Genomic DNA, 15,400 nt, shown 5'->3' on the forward strand with positions numbered 1-15,400 from the left:
CATGAATCAATCCTTCCTTGATTTCTCTGTCTGAACATCTTCTCAAGGCAGACGCATTCCCTACCGTGCCTACAACCACCACCTACGTACTGCATTTTCCGAGTCTGTATCTTTGCTCCTGGTCTGTATTCTTGAACTTCCAACCATAAACTCATCTGTTTGATAATCATCTCAGTATCTCTTAAGTTTAATACCTTCTTACCAAGACCCATTTTTCTCTTGCTTCCCTACTTCTCTTAAAGGTTCTTTCCTTCCTTCCTTCCTTCTTCCCTCCCTCCGTCCCTCCCTCTGTCCCTCCCTTTTATCACAAAGCATTAATTGAATACCTGCTATATGCTCTAGACCTTTTGCATTTGAAGGGTTTCTAGATTAGTGGAACAGGTAGGTGAGTTCAACAACTCATTTTTATTCCTGTAAAAACTATAAAATAACTCCATATGAAATAAATATCCATAAAATGCTGACACAAAGAGAAAGAGACACACCGTTCTGAAAGAATCTGTAAAACTTTCACCCAGAATAGTAGGTTCAAGAAAGGCCTTCTTGGTTAGATAAAATCTGAGCTGAGTCTTAAATCTTGAGAAATCAGTTGAATCAAGAAGAAAAGGCAGAAGAAATAGTATAGGACAGGATACAAAGGAGAATGATCAATTCACATTTGAAAAAGAGTGTTCAGATTCATAAAAATAACATTTATTTAGCCCTCACAATGTACCAGTTACTAAGATTTGCACCTACATTCTGTCTTGTTTTTATTTGACCTTAATAATAACCTCAGAGATAGGTGTATTTTACCCATCGTGTAATTGATTATACTGAGGTCTAGAATGATACCTTCATCCCTGAACTTTTGGGATATGGAGGCAAACTGTAATCTAAGTTTCTCTAACTCCAGAGCCTTAAAACTGGGGAGATATAGGAGGGAGTCAGAGCGGTAAGTAGCAACTAGGTTCTGAAGGGTCTTACAGGCTGCAGGAAAGGGTTTGAATTTTGTCGTGAAATAAATGGGGCCCATTGTAGGCTTTAAAGCAGAGAAGGTAGCTGAAGAACATTTTCATGTGCTGAGGTCACTCTGGGAGAAGAGTCCTGGGTGAACGTTGGGGGTGGCAAGTTGAAGCAGATGGACCCCTCTTAGTCCAGACAGGCTGATGCCATTGGCCTGGTGAGCTTCGTGAGCCTGCGGAGAGAGGCAGAATGGGATGACTTTGCCATGATTGGGATGTAGGGAGAGAGTAGACCAAGAACAGTGCCTACCTAGGACTTGAGTAAGTTAACTTGCTTTCTTAAAAGGAACACCCATTTGATAATTCAGTCAATAGATATCAATGAGTATCTGCCTTGTGCCCGAGTCCTAGGGATGCAATTGATCAACAACATACATAGCCACTGGCCTCAAGTAACCTGTGCTCAAATGATGGAGATAAATAAAAGTCACCTCAGGGAATAAGTGTAAGGGAGAGATATATAAACATATTGCACTTAGCTGAGGGAGGAGGGACACAGGCAGGCCTCCTGGAGGAGGAACGCTCTTGATCTCTTTCTTCATCTGTAGATTTACATTTCTAACTACCAACTGATCACCTGAGCTGGCTAGCCTCAGAATTCCTACCTCAATACATCCAGAATTTAAATTGAACTCATGCTCTCCTCCCTGACATATGCTCCTTTTCTTATGTATCATATTTCATGTCCTGTTTGACTTCTTCATGCAATAAATAGCTTCTTTGAATAGCTGTAAAGTGCCAGTATTCTATCAGGCATGAAGCAAATTAACGTTTCCATTTGGGCTTGAAAATGAGAAACACACAGGTCCTGGGCATCCGGATGACATATTTGAAATGATATTACAAGACAACACAAGCAGCAACACAGCACACCAGTTTTCACATTCCTGAATTTGGTACTCCCTGTCAAAGATGCAGTTCAACCAGATGAATCCACAGAACTGTGAGGCAGGTTGTACTTTAAGGGAAAGCAGAAACACTGCTCCCCTGCCACCATGCTAAGGACCACACCGAGGTAAGAGTGACACTGCTCACCCCCCAAGCTCTGCCTCCAGATGGAGGAAACAGGCAGGGGGTGTCAGACAGACTCCACGCTGCTGCCACTCTTCAGTTTGGCTGGAGTGTGGACGATGAGAACAGCTTGTAATGTTCTCGTGATAAAGGCAGAGATTTAATGGAACGTTTCTACTGAGCACAGCTTGCAGTCTTTCACACAGTTCTATCCTTCTCCAGAGCAGCTCAGTCTTTGCTTCTGTGAAGGCACAGTTCTCAGCAGAAGCTTTGTGATTAAGGGGAGAGAGGAAGCATGATGATAAAGAAGATTCCAGGGACAATATGCAGGCCCAGAGGGGGACGTCTCCCACAGAACCTACCACCGAGCCGTGTTCCTAACACGCACTCCATAGTGCTCAATAAATGAATGAAAAGAGAACGCATGCACGGAGACGGTAACCACGAAGGCTGCTGGAAAGCCCTGGGGTGGAACAGGACAGCAGCACACATTCACTTTTCAATAGGGTGTTTTCAGTAATACACTTCTGTATTTGACTTGCTGATAGTTTATTCCTAAGGATCCTAGGGAGAGAACAGAGGCTGAAATGCCATAATTTGTCCTCGTACATTCTGAGATCAATGCACTGGGGAACTTCTGCCAAATCTGCCCTCTATGTGGCCCCAGGAGAGTTCTGAGCAGCTGCATATTTCTAGAGAGAGCTCCTGTCATTGATCTAAATGGTAAAGCTCATATTTCCAAAGCTGTGGTAGAAGAAAGAGGTAACAGGGAGGCAATTTTTCAACATGCTTTCTCATACAGATGTTTTCAAACAGTTCTTCCTAAATCTCAAAGCTCCAGACCCCGACCCAGCTGCCCACAATCTACAACAGACCTCAAAAATTCAGCACCAGCACACTGAAAGCTCAGGCCCAAGTTAAAACAGAAACCAAAACAGATAAACAAACAAAACTCTCTTTTCTGTATCCAGTGAGATATGCAATCTCTATCAACTCATCTAACCATTGGCTTAATCCCAGCTGGAAACATGGACTGTGCTTCCAACATTTGAAGAATTTTACATGTCTCCTCATTGCTTGGTTGAACCTCTGGCCAAAAGTCAAAACACAAATGTGCCCTTAGAAAGTGAATCCTTGATTCTAAAACTCACTCTGAGTGAGGAAGCACTTTCCACTCATGAGCAATCTTGTTCTCACAAGTTAGATAATTTAGATAGATCTTTGGGGTTTGGAAAAGTTTGAAGAACACGCTGCAGTCCAGGGCCATTGAACAAACTGAACTGTTTAACCTTGTAAAGTTTGCACAATTCTCATCACAAGTCTAGTCAGAAAGTGGGAGCTGAACTTCCAGCTGCAAAGGTTCTGTGTTCTGGGCCCAGAGCCCAGACACCCTTGTGGGGGTGGGGATGGCATGAGCAGCACCTAGAGTGCATTCTGGTTGGAAAGACAGGAGTGTGACAGGGAGGTCACAATTACAATTGCAACTGAAAGAGATGGAAGAAGCAGAACCACCCAAATTTCATGAGTATTTCTGAGGTTACTGGTCATTTCTCAGCCACAGGGTCGCTGATGTGGTCAGTGGAACAAAGAGCACGGCTGACCACTTCCTCCTGACCTGTCTTGCTAGATCTCTGCCACACCTTAGGCCAGCTCTTCCTTACTGGTCTTTAGCCACTGTTATTCCACACTTAGAGCTGAGCAGATGCAAGGAGGGTCAGGATAGCTCCTTGAGCATCAGATCTATAGGAAGGAGGAGGGTCAAGTATAGTACATACAAGCTCAGGGATCCAGAATTAGTGCAGAGTCAATGCAACTTCCACAACCACAGCAAGATATTTTCTTGGATTTTCTCTCTTGAATAGTTATATCTCTTCTTAGTCTAACTGCTATTGTTTAATTGATGCTATGTTTGCTACCACTGGAGTTTGATAGACCTGTAATTCCTGAAATAATAATTTTAGACTACAGTTCTGACATAATTTTTATGATACTATTTATACCTTCTTGGGCATTGTCTAATTGGATACCATTAAATACCATATTAGCAAAAACAGAAGCACACTTTCCCTTAAACCATCACATGACCATTTGGAAACTTTTAAAATAATAAAAATCATCTTGATATGTTATGAGCACTTATTAGAAATCTATAAAAGTAACTAAATATTTACTTCAACAATTTTATGTTTTATTTGAGAAACATCATATGATATACAACATAATGTTCTGACATATGTACACACTTGTGGCATGACTAAATCCAGCTCTTAGACATATGCACTGCCTCACACACTTACCTTTTTAAGATAAGAATATTTAAAATATACTGCTGGAAATTCCAGCTATATAGTATGCTCTTACTCACTGGAGTCACCACGATGTGAATAGATCTCTTGAACTTTATCTTCCTCGCTAAGTGAAATTTTGTTTCCTTTACCTAATTCTTCCCTAATTCTTCCATCTCACCAGTTGGTGATCACTATTCCATTCTCTTTTTCTATTCGTTTGACATATTTGCTCTTCACTTGTAAATGAAATTGCATCATAGTTGCCCTTCTGTGCCTGGTTTATTTTACTTCATGTAATGTTCTTGCATGTTCACCTGTGTTTTCATAAATAACAGGATTTCCCTCTTTTCTAAGGCAGAATAGTATTCCATTGTCGTATATTCCACTTTTCTAAAACCCATCTATCCATTGATGGGCACTGAGGTTCACTCCTTATCTAGGATATCATGAATATTGCTACAATGAGCATGAAAGTGAAAATATCTCTGAGACATAGTGAGCTCATTTCTTTTGGATATAAGTCCAAAAGTAGGATTGTTGAATCATACAGTAATGCCATTTTCATTATTTTATGAACTTCTATACTGTTTTCCATAATAAGTGTGCTAATTTACATTCAGCATACAAGAATTCCCCTTCTCCATGTCACTGTTTATCATTAATCTCTGTGAAAACAGTCATTTGACAGTTATGAGCTGTGATTTTAATACCCATTCCCCAGATGATTAACGACTGTCATGGTTTATATCTGGATGTTGCTTCACAGCCTCATGTGATCATAGCTAGGGAGTTTCAAAGGTGGCTGGATTAGCGGGTATGAATGTGGATTAAGGATATGATGGTGGAATTGAGGGTGTGCCACCCTGGGTATGAGTGCTACCAATCACTAGGTTTACAGCTTGGATAGAATATAAAGGGAGAGAGAGAAGGGTGCTTTGGCTGCTCTCACTGTGGGCTGCTGTGTAATGGAATGTTTCTCCTCTGTGAGCCCCTCTGCCATGCTGCCCTGCCTTGGAGCCAGCTGACTATGCATTGAAACCACTACAAACCTCTATAAACCTGTCCTCCTTTAACTTTGGGTATTGAGCATTTTGTCTCAGCAGCAAGAAAATTAACTAAGACAATGACATTGAGCATTTTTTTCATATATCCACTGGATATTTGTATGTCTTCTTTGAGGAAATGTCTAATAAACCTTTTTTCCATTTTAAATTGGATTATTATTTGAGTTGCTAGAACTCTTTATATAATGTAGTATTAGACACTTATTAAGTGTATGGCATGTAATATTTGCTCCCCCCATAGTCTGTCCATGGTACCCAAAGTGATACTGTGGACAGACTGAAGGATGTCTCTTTAGTCTGTTGTTTCATTTGTTGTGCAGCAGCCTTTTAATCTGGTATAATCCCATTTGTCTGTCTCTGTTTTTGTTGCCTGTGCTTTGTTTTGGAGTCATGTCTGAAAAAATCATTGCCCAGACTAATGTCATGGAGCATTCCCCATATATTTTCTTCTAGTAGTTTTATGATTTCAGGTATAATATTTTAAGTCTAATCTACTTTGGATTGATTTTTGTAAATGGTGTGAAATGAGGGCCTAATTTCATTCTTCTGCATGTGGCTGTCCAGTTTTTCTTTTTGGCACCGTTTATTGAAGATGCTATCTTTATACCATTTTACATTCATAATAACTTTGTTGAAATTCAATTGACCATATATGTATAAATTTATAACTAGGTTCTCTATTTTGTCTCACTGGTTTCTGGTCTGTTTTTATGCCAGTACCATGCTTGATTACACAGCTTTGTAATAGATACCATTGTGCCCCAACTTTTTCCTATTTCTCAAAGATTAATTTTACTCTTTTAAATTTTTGTGGTTCCATTTAAATTTTAAGATTTTTCTACTTCAGTAAAAATGTTGGAATTTTCTAGAGATTGCACTGCGTCTATAGATCACTTTGGGTGCTGTGGACATTTTTTTTTAGTAGTACATGTTTGCAGTAGTTTACCTTCCTTTGGGGAGTTGGTACATGTACGTAACACGTCTTAATTTCTTATGTCATCTCTTTTCCCTCCCCTTTCCCCCTCTTCCCTCCATCTCTTAACAATATTAATTCTCTCAATTCATGAATAAAGAATATCTTAATTTGTTTGTATTTTCTCCAACTTCTTTCATCAGTTTTTAGTTTTCAAAGTACAGATCTTTTATTGTCTCAGTTAAACTGATTCTTAAATATTCTTTGTAGCTATTGTAAGTGGAAGTATTTTCTTTATTTCTCCTTTGGGTAGTTCTTTTAGTGTATGAAGGTGCTAGTGATTTTTGTATATTGATTTTATAGCGTGTAGTTTTTACTGAATTTATTGCTTTTCATACATTTTAGTAGAGACTTTAAAGTTTTCTGATGTTATTTATAACCATAAGCAATCTTACTTTTTGCTTATTTGGATGCTTTTGGTTCCTTTCTCTTGCTGAATTGCTGTAGCTGGGACTTCCAATGTTGTGCTGAATAGAAGTGGTTACAGTTGAACTTACAGGAAAACTTCCACCATTTTCCTACTCAGTATGAGGTTAGCCATGGACTTGTCATATACAGCCTTATTGTGTTGCGATAATTCCTTTCATATCTAATATGCTGAAAGTTTTTATCATGAGAAGATATTGAGTTTGATTGAAGGCCTTTTCTGCACCTATTGAGGAGATCATATAGTTTCTGTTCTTTAATCTGCTAACGCGGCATATCACACTTATTGATTTGCACATGTTGAGCCATCCTGCAGCTCAGCAATAAATCCCACTTGATTCAATGAATGATCTTTCTAAAATTCTGCTGAATTAATTGTTCAAATCTTGTTAAGGATTCTTATATTTAGATTCATTAAGGACACTAGCCTGCAATTTTCTTTTCTTATAGTATGCTTGTGTGGCTTTGGTATCAGAGTGTTACTGGCCTCGTAAAGAAAAGGTTGGAAGTGTTTCCTCCATTTCAATTTTTTGGAAGAGTCTAAGAAGGATTGGCATTAAATCTTCTTCAAATATTTGGTAGAAATCAGTAATGAAGTCATCAGGTTCTGGACTTTTATTGGTGAGAAATTTTTCATTGCCAATTTAACCTCATTATTCATTACGGGTCTGTGTAAATTTTTTTATTTTCTTATGTTTCAATTTTGTTAGGTTGTATTTCTAGGAATGCATCTACTTCCTCTAGATTATCCAAATCTTTTAGCATGTAATTTTTCACAGTAATCTCTTGTAAGCCTTTGTGTTTCTATGGCATCAGTTGTAATGCCTCCTGTTTTTTCTCTGATTTTCAGTTTTCTCTCTTTTTTCTTAGTCTAGCTAAAATTTTATTTCTATATAGCTTTTTAAAAAACTTCGTCCTGTTAGTTTTTCTAGTCTTGTCTCCATTTATTTTTTCTCTATCCTTTGTTCTTTTCTTCTTTTTGCTAACTTTGGGATTAGTTTTTATAATTCCTTAAGCTGTAACATTAGCTTTTTTTAAAAAAAAAAGAATAGCTTCATCCTTTTTCTTCTTTTGATAAAAGCATTTACTGATATAAATTTCCTTTAGAAAAGTTCTTGGTGCTTCCAATAAGGTTTAGCTTGTTGCTTTTTTCTTTTCATTTGTCTCAAGTTATGTCTTAATTTCCCTTTTAAGTTCTTCTTTGACCCATTAGTTATTCAGTCATATGTTTAATATTCACATATTTCTGAATTTTCTGAAATTCCTTTTTTCATTGTCTCTTGTATTCATAAGGCTGTGGTCAGGAGGGATATTTGATCTTATTTTTCAGTCTTCTTAAATTTGTTAAGATTTATTTTGTGGTGTATTATGGTTTGTGTCTAGTTATCCCCCCAAAGCCTCATGCAGTCATGGGGTGGGTTTCTAGAGTTTTTGATTGACCCATGGTCCAATGCTAGGATTATGGGTGTGAGTGTTACACCTGCCCTGGGGCAGATGGCTTACATACAATATAAAGGATAGAAAGAGGCTTGCTCTCTATTGCCTCTCCCTTTTGCTCTTGCTGCTTTTGCTGTTTTCTGCTGCCATGAACTATTGCCCTCTGCCATGCCACTCTGCCTTGAAGTCAGCCAAGTATGGACTGAAACTGTGAGCTCCACAAACTGTGAGCTAAATAAAGCTTTCCTTCTGTAATTTTAGGCATCAGGTATTTTGTCTCAGCATTGACAGAAAAGTAACCAAGTCATGGTATAATATATGAACTATATATTCATATAGCTGGAGAACATCCCATGTGCACTAGAAAAGAATGAATATTCTGCTGGTGTTGGATGGAATAGGTCTAATAGCTCCATTTGATATAAAACACAGGACTTGAACTGATTATCTGTTTATATGATCTGTCCACTGTTGAATGTGAGGTATTGGAGTCTCCTATTATTATTGTATTCCAATAGTAAGAATGATGGATAAGGAGAGGAGAAATATTTTGAGGAAGATTGATGTCACTATAATAATTTCTTAAACATTTATGCAATCACTGTATTTCTTGGTCATACCTCTTATACAACTGTCTCCTGGCCTATATAGTTTCTGACAAAAAATCTGGTGCTCATCTCATTGAAATGTGCTTAGATGTGAATTGCTTCTTTTTTCATGGTGCTTTTAGGATGCTTCTTGGTGATTTTTGACAGCATGAATTATAATATGTCTTGGCATAGTCTTGTTTAGATTGAATTTGATTGGAAAACTTTAATTTTCTTGCACCTTGATATTTATAGCTTTCCTTTGGTTTGAAACATTTTCTATAACTACTCAGTTTTTGTGTTCATCTGTCTCCCTCTTTTATAGGCTCCTATAATTTGAATATTTGCTATTTTGATTGCATCTCATTAAACTTTCTTTCTTCCTCTTCATTCTTATGTTTAAATTTTTTCCACTGATTTGTTGTTTTCAAATAACCTACCTTTGAGTTCATAGATTCTTTTCTTCTTCTTGATGAATTCAGCTGTTGATGCTTTCCATTGTGCATTTTTCCTTTTTATTTATTGTATTTTTCAGATCCAGAATTTGATAATTTTATTCAATTAAGAGGTCTTATGTACATGTAGCAAGACAACACATGCAATGTGAATACTATGTACTGCAACATGTACTAATAAAAACAAAAATCTATTTGAAAAGTTCACTGTTCCATCTGAAAATATAATATTACATATACATTTTTTTCTATCACTGTGTTAGATTTCTCATTTTATTCATTTATTGTGTTCTGATTCCACAGAACTGTTTTTCTATTTTCTTATTTACTGAGCTTCCTTAAAGTGATTATTTGGAATTCTTTGTCAGGTAGTTTGTATATCTTTACTTCTTTGGGGTCCACTATTGGGTTATTATTGTCTTATTGTGGTGTTGTGCCTTCTTGGCTTTTTCTTGCTTCTCATAGTGACATCTGCACAGTCTGTGGAGAAGCCCACCTCTGGAAAGCTAGCTTCACAGTGGAAAAATCCTTCTTGGCGAGGTGCACAGGCACTTGCTAGCTGGGGTGCAGTGATTTTTTCACTAGTGAGGGCACAGCCCTGTCCTTGCTCTGTAGTTCTATCTGCCAAAGCTGGTGGTGAAGATTACTGGGTCAAATGATGCAGAATGTCTACAAGACTAGCAAGGGTTGTCAGGGTCTTTGGTAGCACTGGAGGTCCTCCTGATTTCTTTTTCTGCCACTGAGGAAGCAGAGGCTATAAGGATCCCTTCTGGCACCGGGTCTGGTTTGTGGACTCACTTGCAGTGGGGGTAGTACTAGTACCCCAGGAGTGGCCATGTTGCTGAGGCCTAAAACATGAGCAGGCATGAAAGGGCTATGGTTCTGGGATCCGGAGAAGTAGAAGTGCTGGTGTCTGGGATGAAGGCATCTCTGTCATTGTGTTAATAGCAGAACATGCAGATGCTTGTGAAGCAGTCATGGGGTCCTAGAATGGGGGCAAATGCATGTGCAGAGAGTGGCTCCTGGGTCATGGTGGGACATAGTTCTCTAAGGTGGCTGAACCAGTGCCCTGAGCATGGACAGCAACAGCCTGGCTCCTAGACCTAGACTGAGTAGTTTGCTGTGATGACAGCTCCAGTGTCTGAGCTGTGGGTGGGCTCATGTAGCCACACAGCTCGGTCTGGAGAGCAGACACGCACGGGACAGCTGTAACTCCAGGTCATAGCCCATGTGAGGCTGGAAGAAGTAATGGCTGCTTTTTAAAAAAGCTCAAAAAATCAGTTACTTCTTGTGGGTAGAAAGGGTTCCCTGTAGGAATGGCTGTTGGTTACTTTAATGGCAAGGGGTGCCAGTGTTCTCTGAGGACCAGGACATTGGAGACCATAGTAATTCCCACCACTTGGCAAGTAGCCACTAGATCTTTTCTGTGTTTCTCACTGTTTCTATTTCTGATGTGTCACTCTCAACATCAATCCTTGCTATATGGCTGGGCATGGTGGTGCATGCCTATAATCCCAGCACTTGGGAGGCTGAGGCAGGAGGATCATTTGGAGTTCAAGGACAGCCTGGACTACAAAGTGAGCTCAAGGCCAGGCTGAACTGCATAGCAAAACCCTGTCTCAAAAAGACACATACACACACACACAAAATCCTTGCTATGTGGATAGTCTTCATTTTCTTACTCCACTATGTTGCTGATGCTTCTTTAATGGGGATCTGAACCCTTCTCTTCACTATTTTGGGAGGAGACGAGAATTGATAGCTCCTACTCTGCCATCATGGTGACAGCATTCACCTCAGTAAATTTTTATTGATTTAAGATACACACACACACACACACACACACACACACCACAAATACAAAAACACTCCTAAACACAAATATCCCAAACTACACTGAAAGAATTTTTATGAATTCAACCTTACCTAGCTCTATAGATGACTTTATGGGAGTGGACATTCCAGAACCATTTGTTTATGGTTTTGTAATCTCCTTTTTATCTTTGTTATTCTGTGTAGGGTATTCTTTGCTATTTAAAAAATTTCTAAGTATATACAAAGTAAAAAATTTTCCCTAAGAGCAAAAAATGATTTTCTTCCATGCTCCCAGTTGTTTTATTTTTTTTAACATCACATGGTTTTTCAGGATACAAAGCTTAACACCTTTCCAGAAACGAAAGCTTGTTATTTCATTTTAAAACTCTTCATTTCATATTTTGGTAAATAAGTACATGAGGTCTGCAAAAATACCTTAAAGAATAATTTGAGAAGATTGGCAAAAAGAAGAGCAGGAGCAAAGTCTCAGGAGCCTAACTAGCCATCTGGGATCACTCAGCATCGTTCAAGCACAAAGTGTGAGGATTTGAGACTGGTGTGGCAAGGATAGCACAGCGCAAGGCATTCTGGGTCATGCCGATTGAATTTAATTCTGTAAATGATGAGGTTCTATGTAAAAGACTGAAGGAAATATGTGATTCAGAAAGATCGTTTTGTACAGGAAAGTAAGACTAAAAGGGAGGAGGGCAAGCCTGGAAGGTGGGAGAACAATTAGGAAAGTGTTGCTCTAAACCAGGTAAGAGAAACTAGTTTACCTAGGCACAAGTACAGACAGAAGTACAGAGGGAGGGGAGATTCTAGACGCACTTAGGAAGTCTAGAATAAGGGGCATAAGCCAGAAACATTTAATTGGTAAAATTACATGTAATTGAGTGAGAAATGGTATTTGGTTTCTCATGTAAGTAAGTGAATGCAAAAAGTAGCCGCTGAGAAAGGGAGTTGGTGAGGAAGAGAGGTGGATTTTGAGGAGAGGGTGGAGGAGTTATGTTCAGAACATCTTTGACATAGTAAGATTGACGTGGGTATCTTCAGTGTACCTTTCAGCTCTGCTTAGTATCTGCATCTTGGATCTGACTTCTGTGCACTAGGTTGAAGAACTATCTGCTCATTTCTCCTGCTTATGACCTCTCAACCCTGGTTCTGCATTTTCTGAGATGTATTTGCCCTGAATCACTGGTTTGTCGCAATGATGTCTTCCATGCTTTGTGGTTCTTGGGCTGGGGATATAGCTCAGTGGCATAAGCGCCTGCCTGGCAAGCATAAGGTCCTGAGTTCCATCCCCAATACCAAAAACAAATAAACAAACAAACAAAACCAGAACGTGCTTTGTGGTTCTCTTTGATCCCCAGTGGAAATCATTACCTATACACACTGGGAGGAGTCTCTCTCAAGGGTAGTTATAAGTTATATCTTTTTTCCTCTTTGTTATTTTCCATGTATACTGATGTATGTCTTACTTAATTCAAGTAATTTGACATCCTAAATTGGCACATGCATGCTTTATCTTCTGATGGGCTAGAAAGGAGGGTACTCTCCAAAGATCTGGCCAGGACTCTGGGTGGATTCTGTGTATACTTTTACTTGGAATTTTCTTTGTATTAGGGTACCAAAATAACTCTCCCTTTCAATAAGCATTTGAAAAGGACTAATTGGCCCACCCCATGAGTCACTCAATCAGCATTTATAGCAGCTTTTCTACTGCATATTCAGGATAGGAAGGGAGCCTTCTGTCGTTGTTTTGGGGACCACCAATTGTAAATTGACATAGAATCTGTCCTAGGCTCGCCTTACCCTGCCTGCCTGTCGGCCGGTTTGGGAATGGGGAAATCCCACTTCCCCTGGGTCAATGCGATTAGGACTCAGGTGTGGGGATGGATCTTGGCTTGTTTCCTTTATGATGCAAACTTGCCCACTGGACCACGGCTCCTCCTGTGTTCCAGGAAAAGAGCGCTTCCCCTTTCTCTGCACTAGCTAATGAAATGCTGCTGCTGGAGATTTGGAGCCTTTTGTTCCTAGAGAGCAACTGGTGGTCCCAGGTCCCCGCTCCCCTTCACTTTGTCTCTTAGTCTTCCTTTCCTTTCCTGCTGGGCACGATAAAGCAGGCAGGACATTGAAATCCACTGCAGGGGTCTCTAATAGCTGGCACCATGGGAGGGTCTCTAATATTGTTGTTGTCCTTAAAATGTGACTGTTTGGCGATTATCTCTTTAAGAGTTTCCACGGACTACAATGATAGTCCTGAAAAGATAAATAGATTATAAATAAGTACAGTTATAGGATGCAATGATCAGATTGAGAGGAAGGGAAAAGTACTGAGGGGGAATAGAGTAGTGAAAGGCCAGTGGGCTATGCATAAGATTACTGAGGGAGATTACCTAATGAATTCAACAGAAAAGGCCAACATTACCTGTTAGTGATGTGGAAGGTGATGGCAGGGAGCTGCAGAAGAAGCCTCCTATGTGGGCCATTCTTGCTAGAAAGCAAACGGAACTGAGTGAAGGAGAGACAGTTGTGGGCAGACATCAAGCCCTGCAGTACAGGTAGAAAGGGGTACCACGAGGGTGGACCCAAAATCATTTCATCTGAATAACAGCCCCAGTACCAAACAGCAGATGGCAGGTAGCCAGGATACGTATAGCAGAAACTAAATGACCGTTCAGCAGCATTTATTGGGACCTGTCTAATTGGCAAAGAAAGTGGCTGGGCAAGTAGAGGAGTATTTATGGATCTCAAAAGATCAAAAGCACTACTCTCAGATGGAGGGAAAATATAGTGGCTCAGGCTTGTTCTGGGATTAGCACAGGGATCCAAGGATGATCGGAAAACTGCAGACGAAAAGGCTGACTAAGGCATTGTCTTCTCTACTTGCTCTCCCACTACCTCGGTTTGGACCTGTGTTGTTTTGTGACTGAATTTCTGCACGTTTCCCAATCAGGTTACTGGTTTCACTCCCCTACAGCCCACTCAAATCTCTTCTGTCTCCACTTAAAATCTTTCAGTGGCTTTGCATAGTCAGACAACTTGGGTTAGCATGGGAGGCCTTTTTTGATCCAGCCACTTCTGACTTCTCACCTCACTCCTCCCCATTATGACTTCATGCCCTACGTCCCAGCCATATGGACTTCTCTGCAGAGGTTCAGGATATACGCTCCACAGGCAGACATTCTGAGTGTGACTCCCCAGATACACTTCTTATTAGCGAGGTGGCCCATAATACTATAGAGTGCGACTTTGTGAATGACTGTCCCTGGAGGTGTGAAAACTGACTGCCCCAGTGTGGACTTGAACAACTTTATTTCCGGCTGCCTCAGTTTTCTCATGTAGAAAATGGGATCATAACTGTCCCTCCCTCCCAGTGTTTCTGTGAGGGTTCCATGAGTCACCACAGAGAAAGTGTTTCAGCCTCAGCAGTAGTTGTGCTGGTGTCCTTCCTCTGAATCCATCCTTCTACAGGGTAGGTTGCGTCTGCGCTTTCTCTACATCCGGTGCTCTGCGTAGCTCCCCCAGAACATTTTAGCACATTGCTTTAAAATTATTCTGGAATATTTACCTTGAAAATTTTCAAATGTACAGAAGAGTTGAAAGAAGAATGAAATGCACACCACGTAAATTTGGCAAGTAATTGACACTTAGCCAATTTATGCGCTTGCTCACTTGTTCAGGAGCTTGTGTGCTGTCTTTATCTGTACACATGCAACATGCGCGTGAATACACTTCTGTTTGTTTTCCTCTTGACAGTCTGTCTCTCTCTCTGCCCGATTTTACAAGGCTCCCAGCTAGAAAACCTAGGAAAGCGGAAGGAAATGGAATATTTAATCTTCTCTCTTTTTATATGAATGTATATCCATATAAATGTATACCCACATATATACAGATATAGGTAAGTAGAGCTATATAGGTCTTCATATACATATTTATATATATATTTGCATTTTTAATTGAATCACTTGAATGTAAGTTATAGACATCAAGATATATCACTTCATTTTGCTGTTGATAAGGGCATTCTCAAATATAAAGATATTCTTCATTGTAGCTAGTCCTCCCTTTTTAATAATTTAATTCCATTATGCCTATCGAAAGTTGAAGAAAATAATAAAGCATAATGTCATAGTGACTTCTCCATAAAAACCATCATGCAGCATTTTTTCTAGACACAAAGAGATTTTTTTCTCAGATTCAGCCATGACAGTTTTCCTCAGGACTAACTTCCTTGAAGCAGCAGCATCTAAACTGGTAAACGGCTCATAATAATTCCGTGGTAAACATAGTCATAGTTTGGTTGGATATTCACTCAGGTGCTATACAGACCAAAATTT

The 15,400-nt window shown here is 39.6% G+C and overlaps 1 long non-coding RNA gene across 1 annotated transcript; it reads right to left on the minus strand.

Moving 5' to 3' along the window:
- Window positions 1-710: 710 nt before the first annotated feature.
- On the minus strand, window positions 711-14,860 carry LOC102011636. The gene is made up of 3 exons (XR_001232873.1): window positions 14,632-14,860; window positions 13,489-13,554; window positions 711-1,177 (listed from the first exon to the last, which is right to left on the minus strand). It is a non-coding gene; the product is annotated as an uncharacterized LOC102011636 (long non-coding RNA).
- Between the last annotated feature and the right edge of the window lie 540 nt (window positions 14,861-15,400).

The sequence above is a fragment of the Chinchilla lanigera genome, unplaced genomic scaffold (genome assembly GCF_000276665.1).
Source record: "Chinchilla lanigera isolate Chin_1 unplaced genomic scaffold, ChiLan1.0 scaffold00011, whole genome shotgun sequence".
Lineage (NCBI taxonomy): Eukaryota > Metazoa > Chordata > Mammalia > Rodentia > Chinchillidae > Chinchilla > Chinchilla lanigera.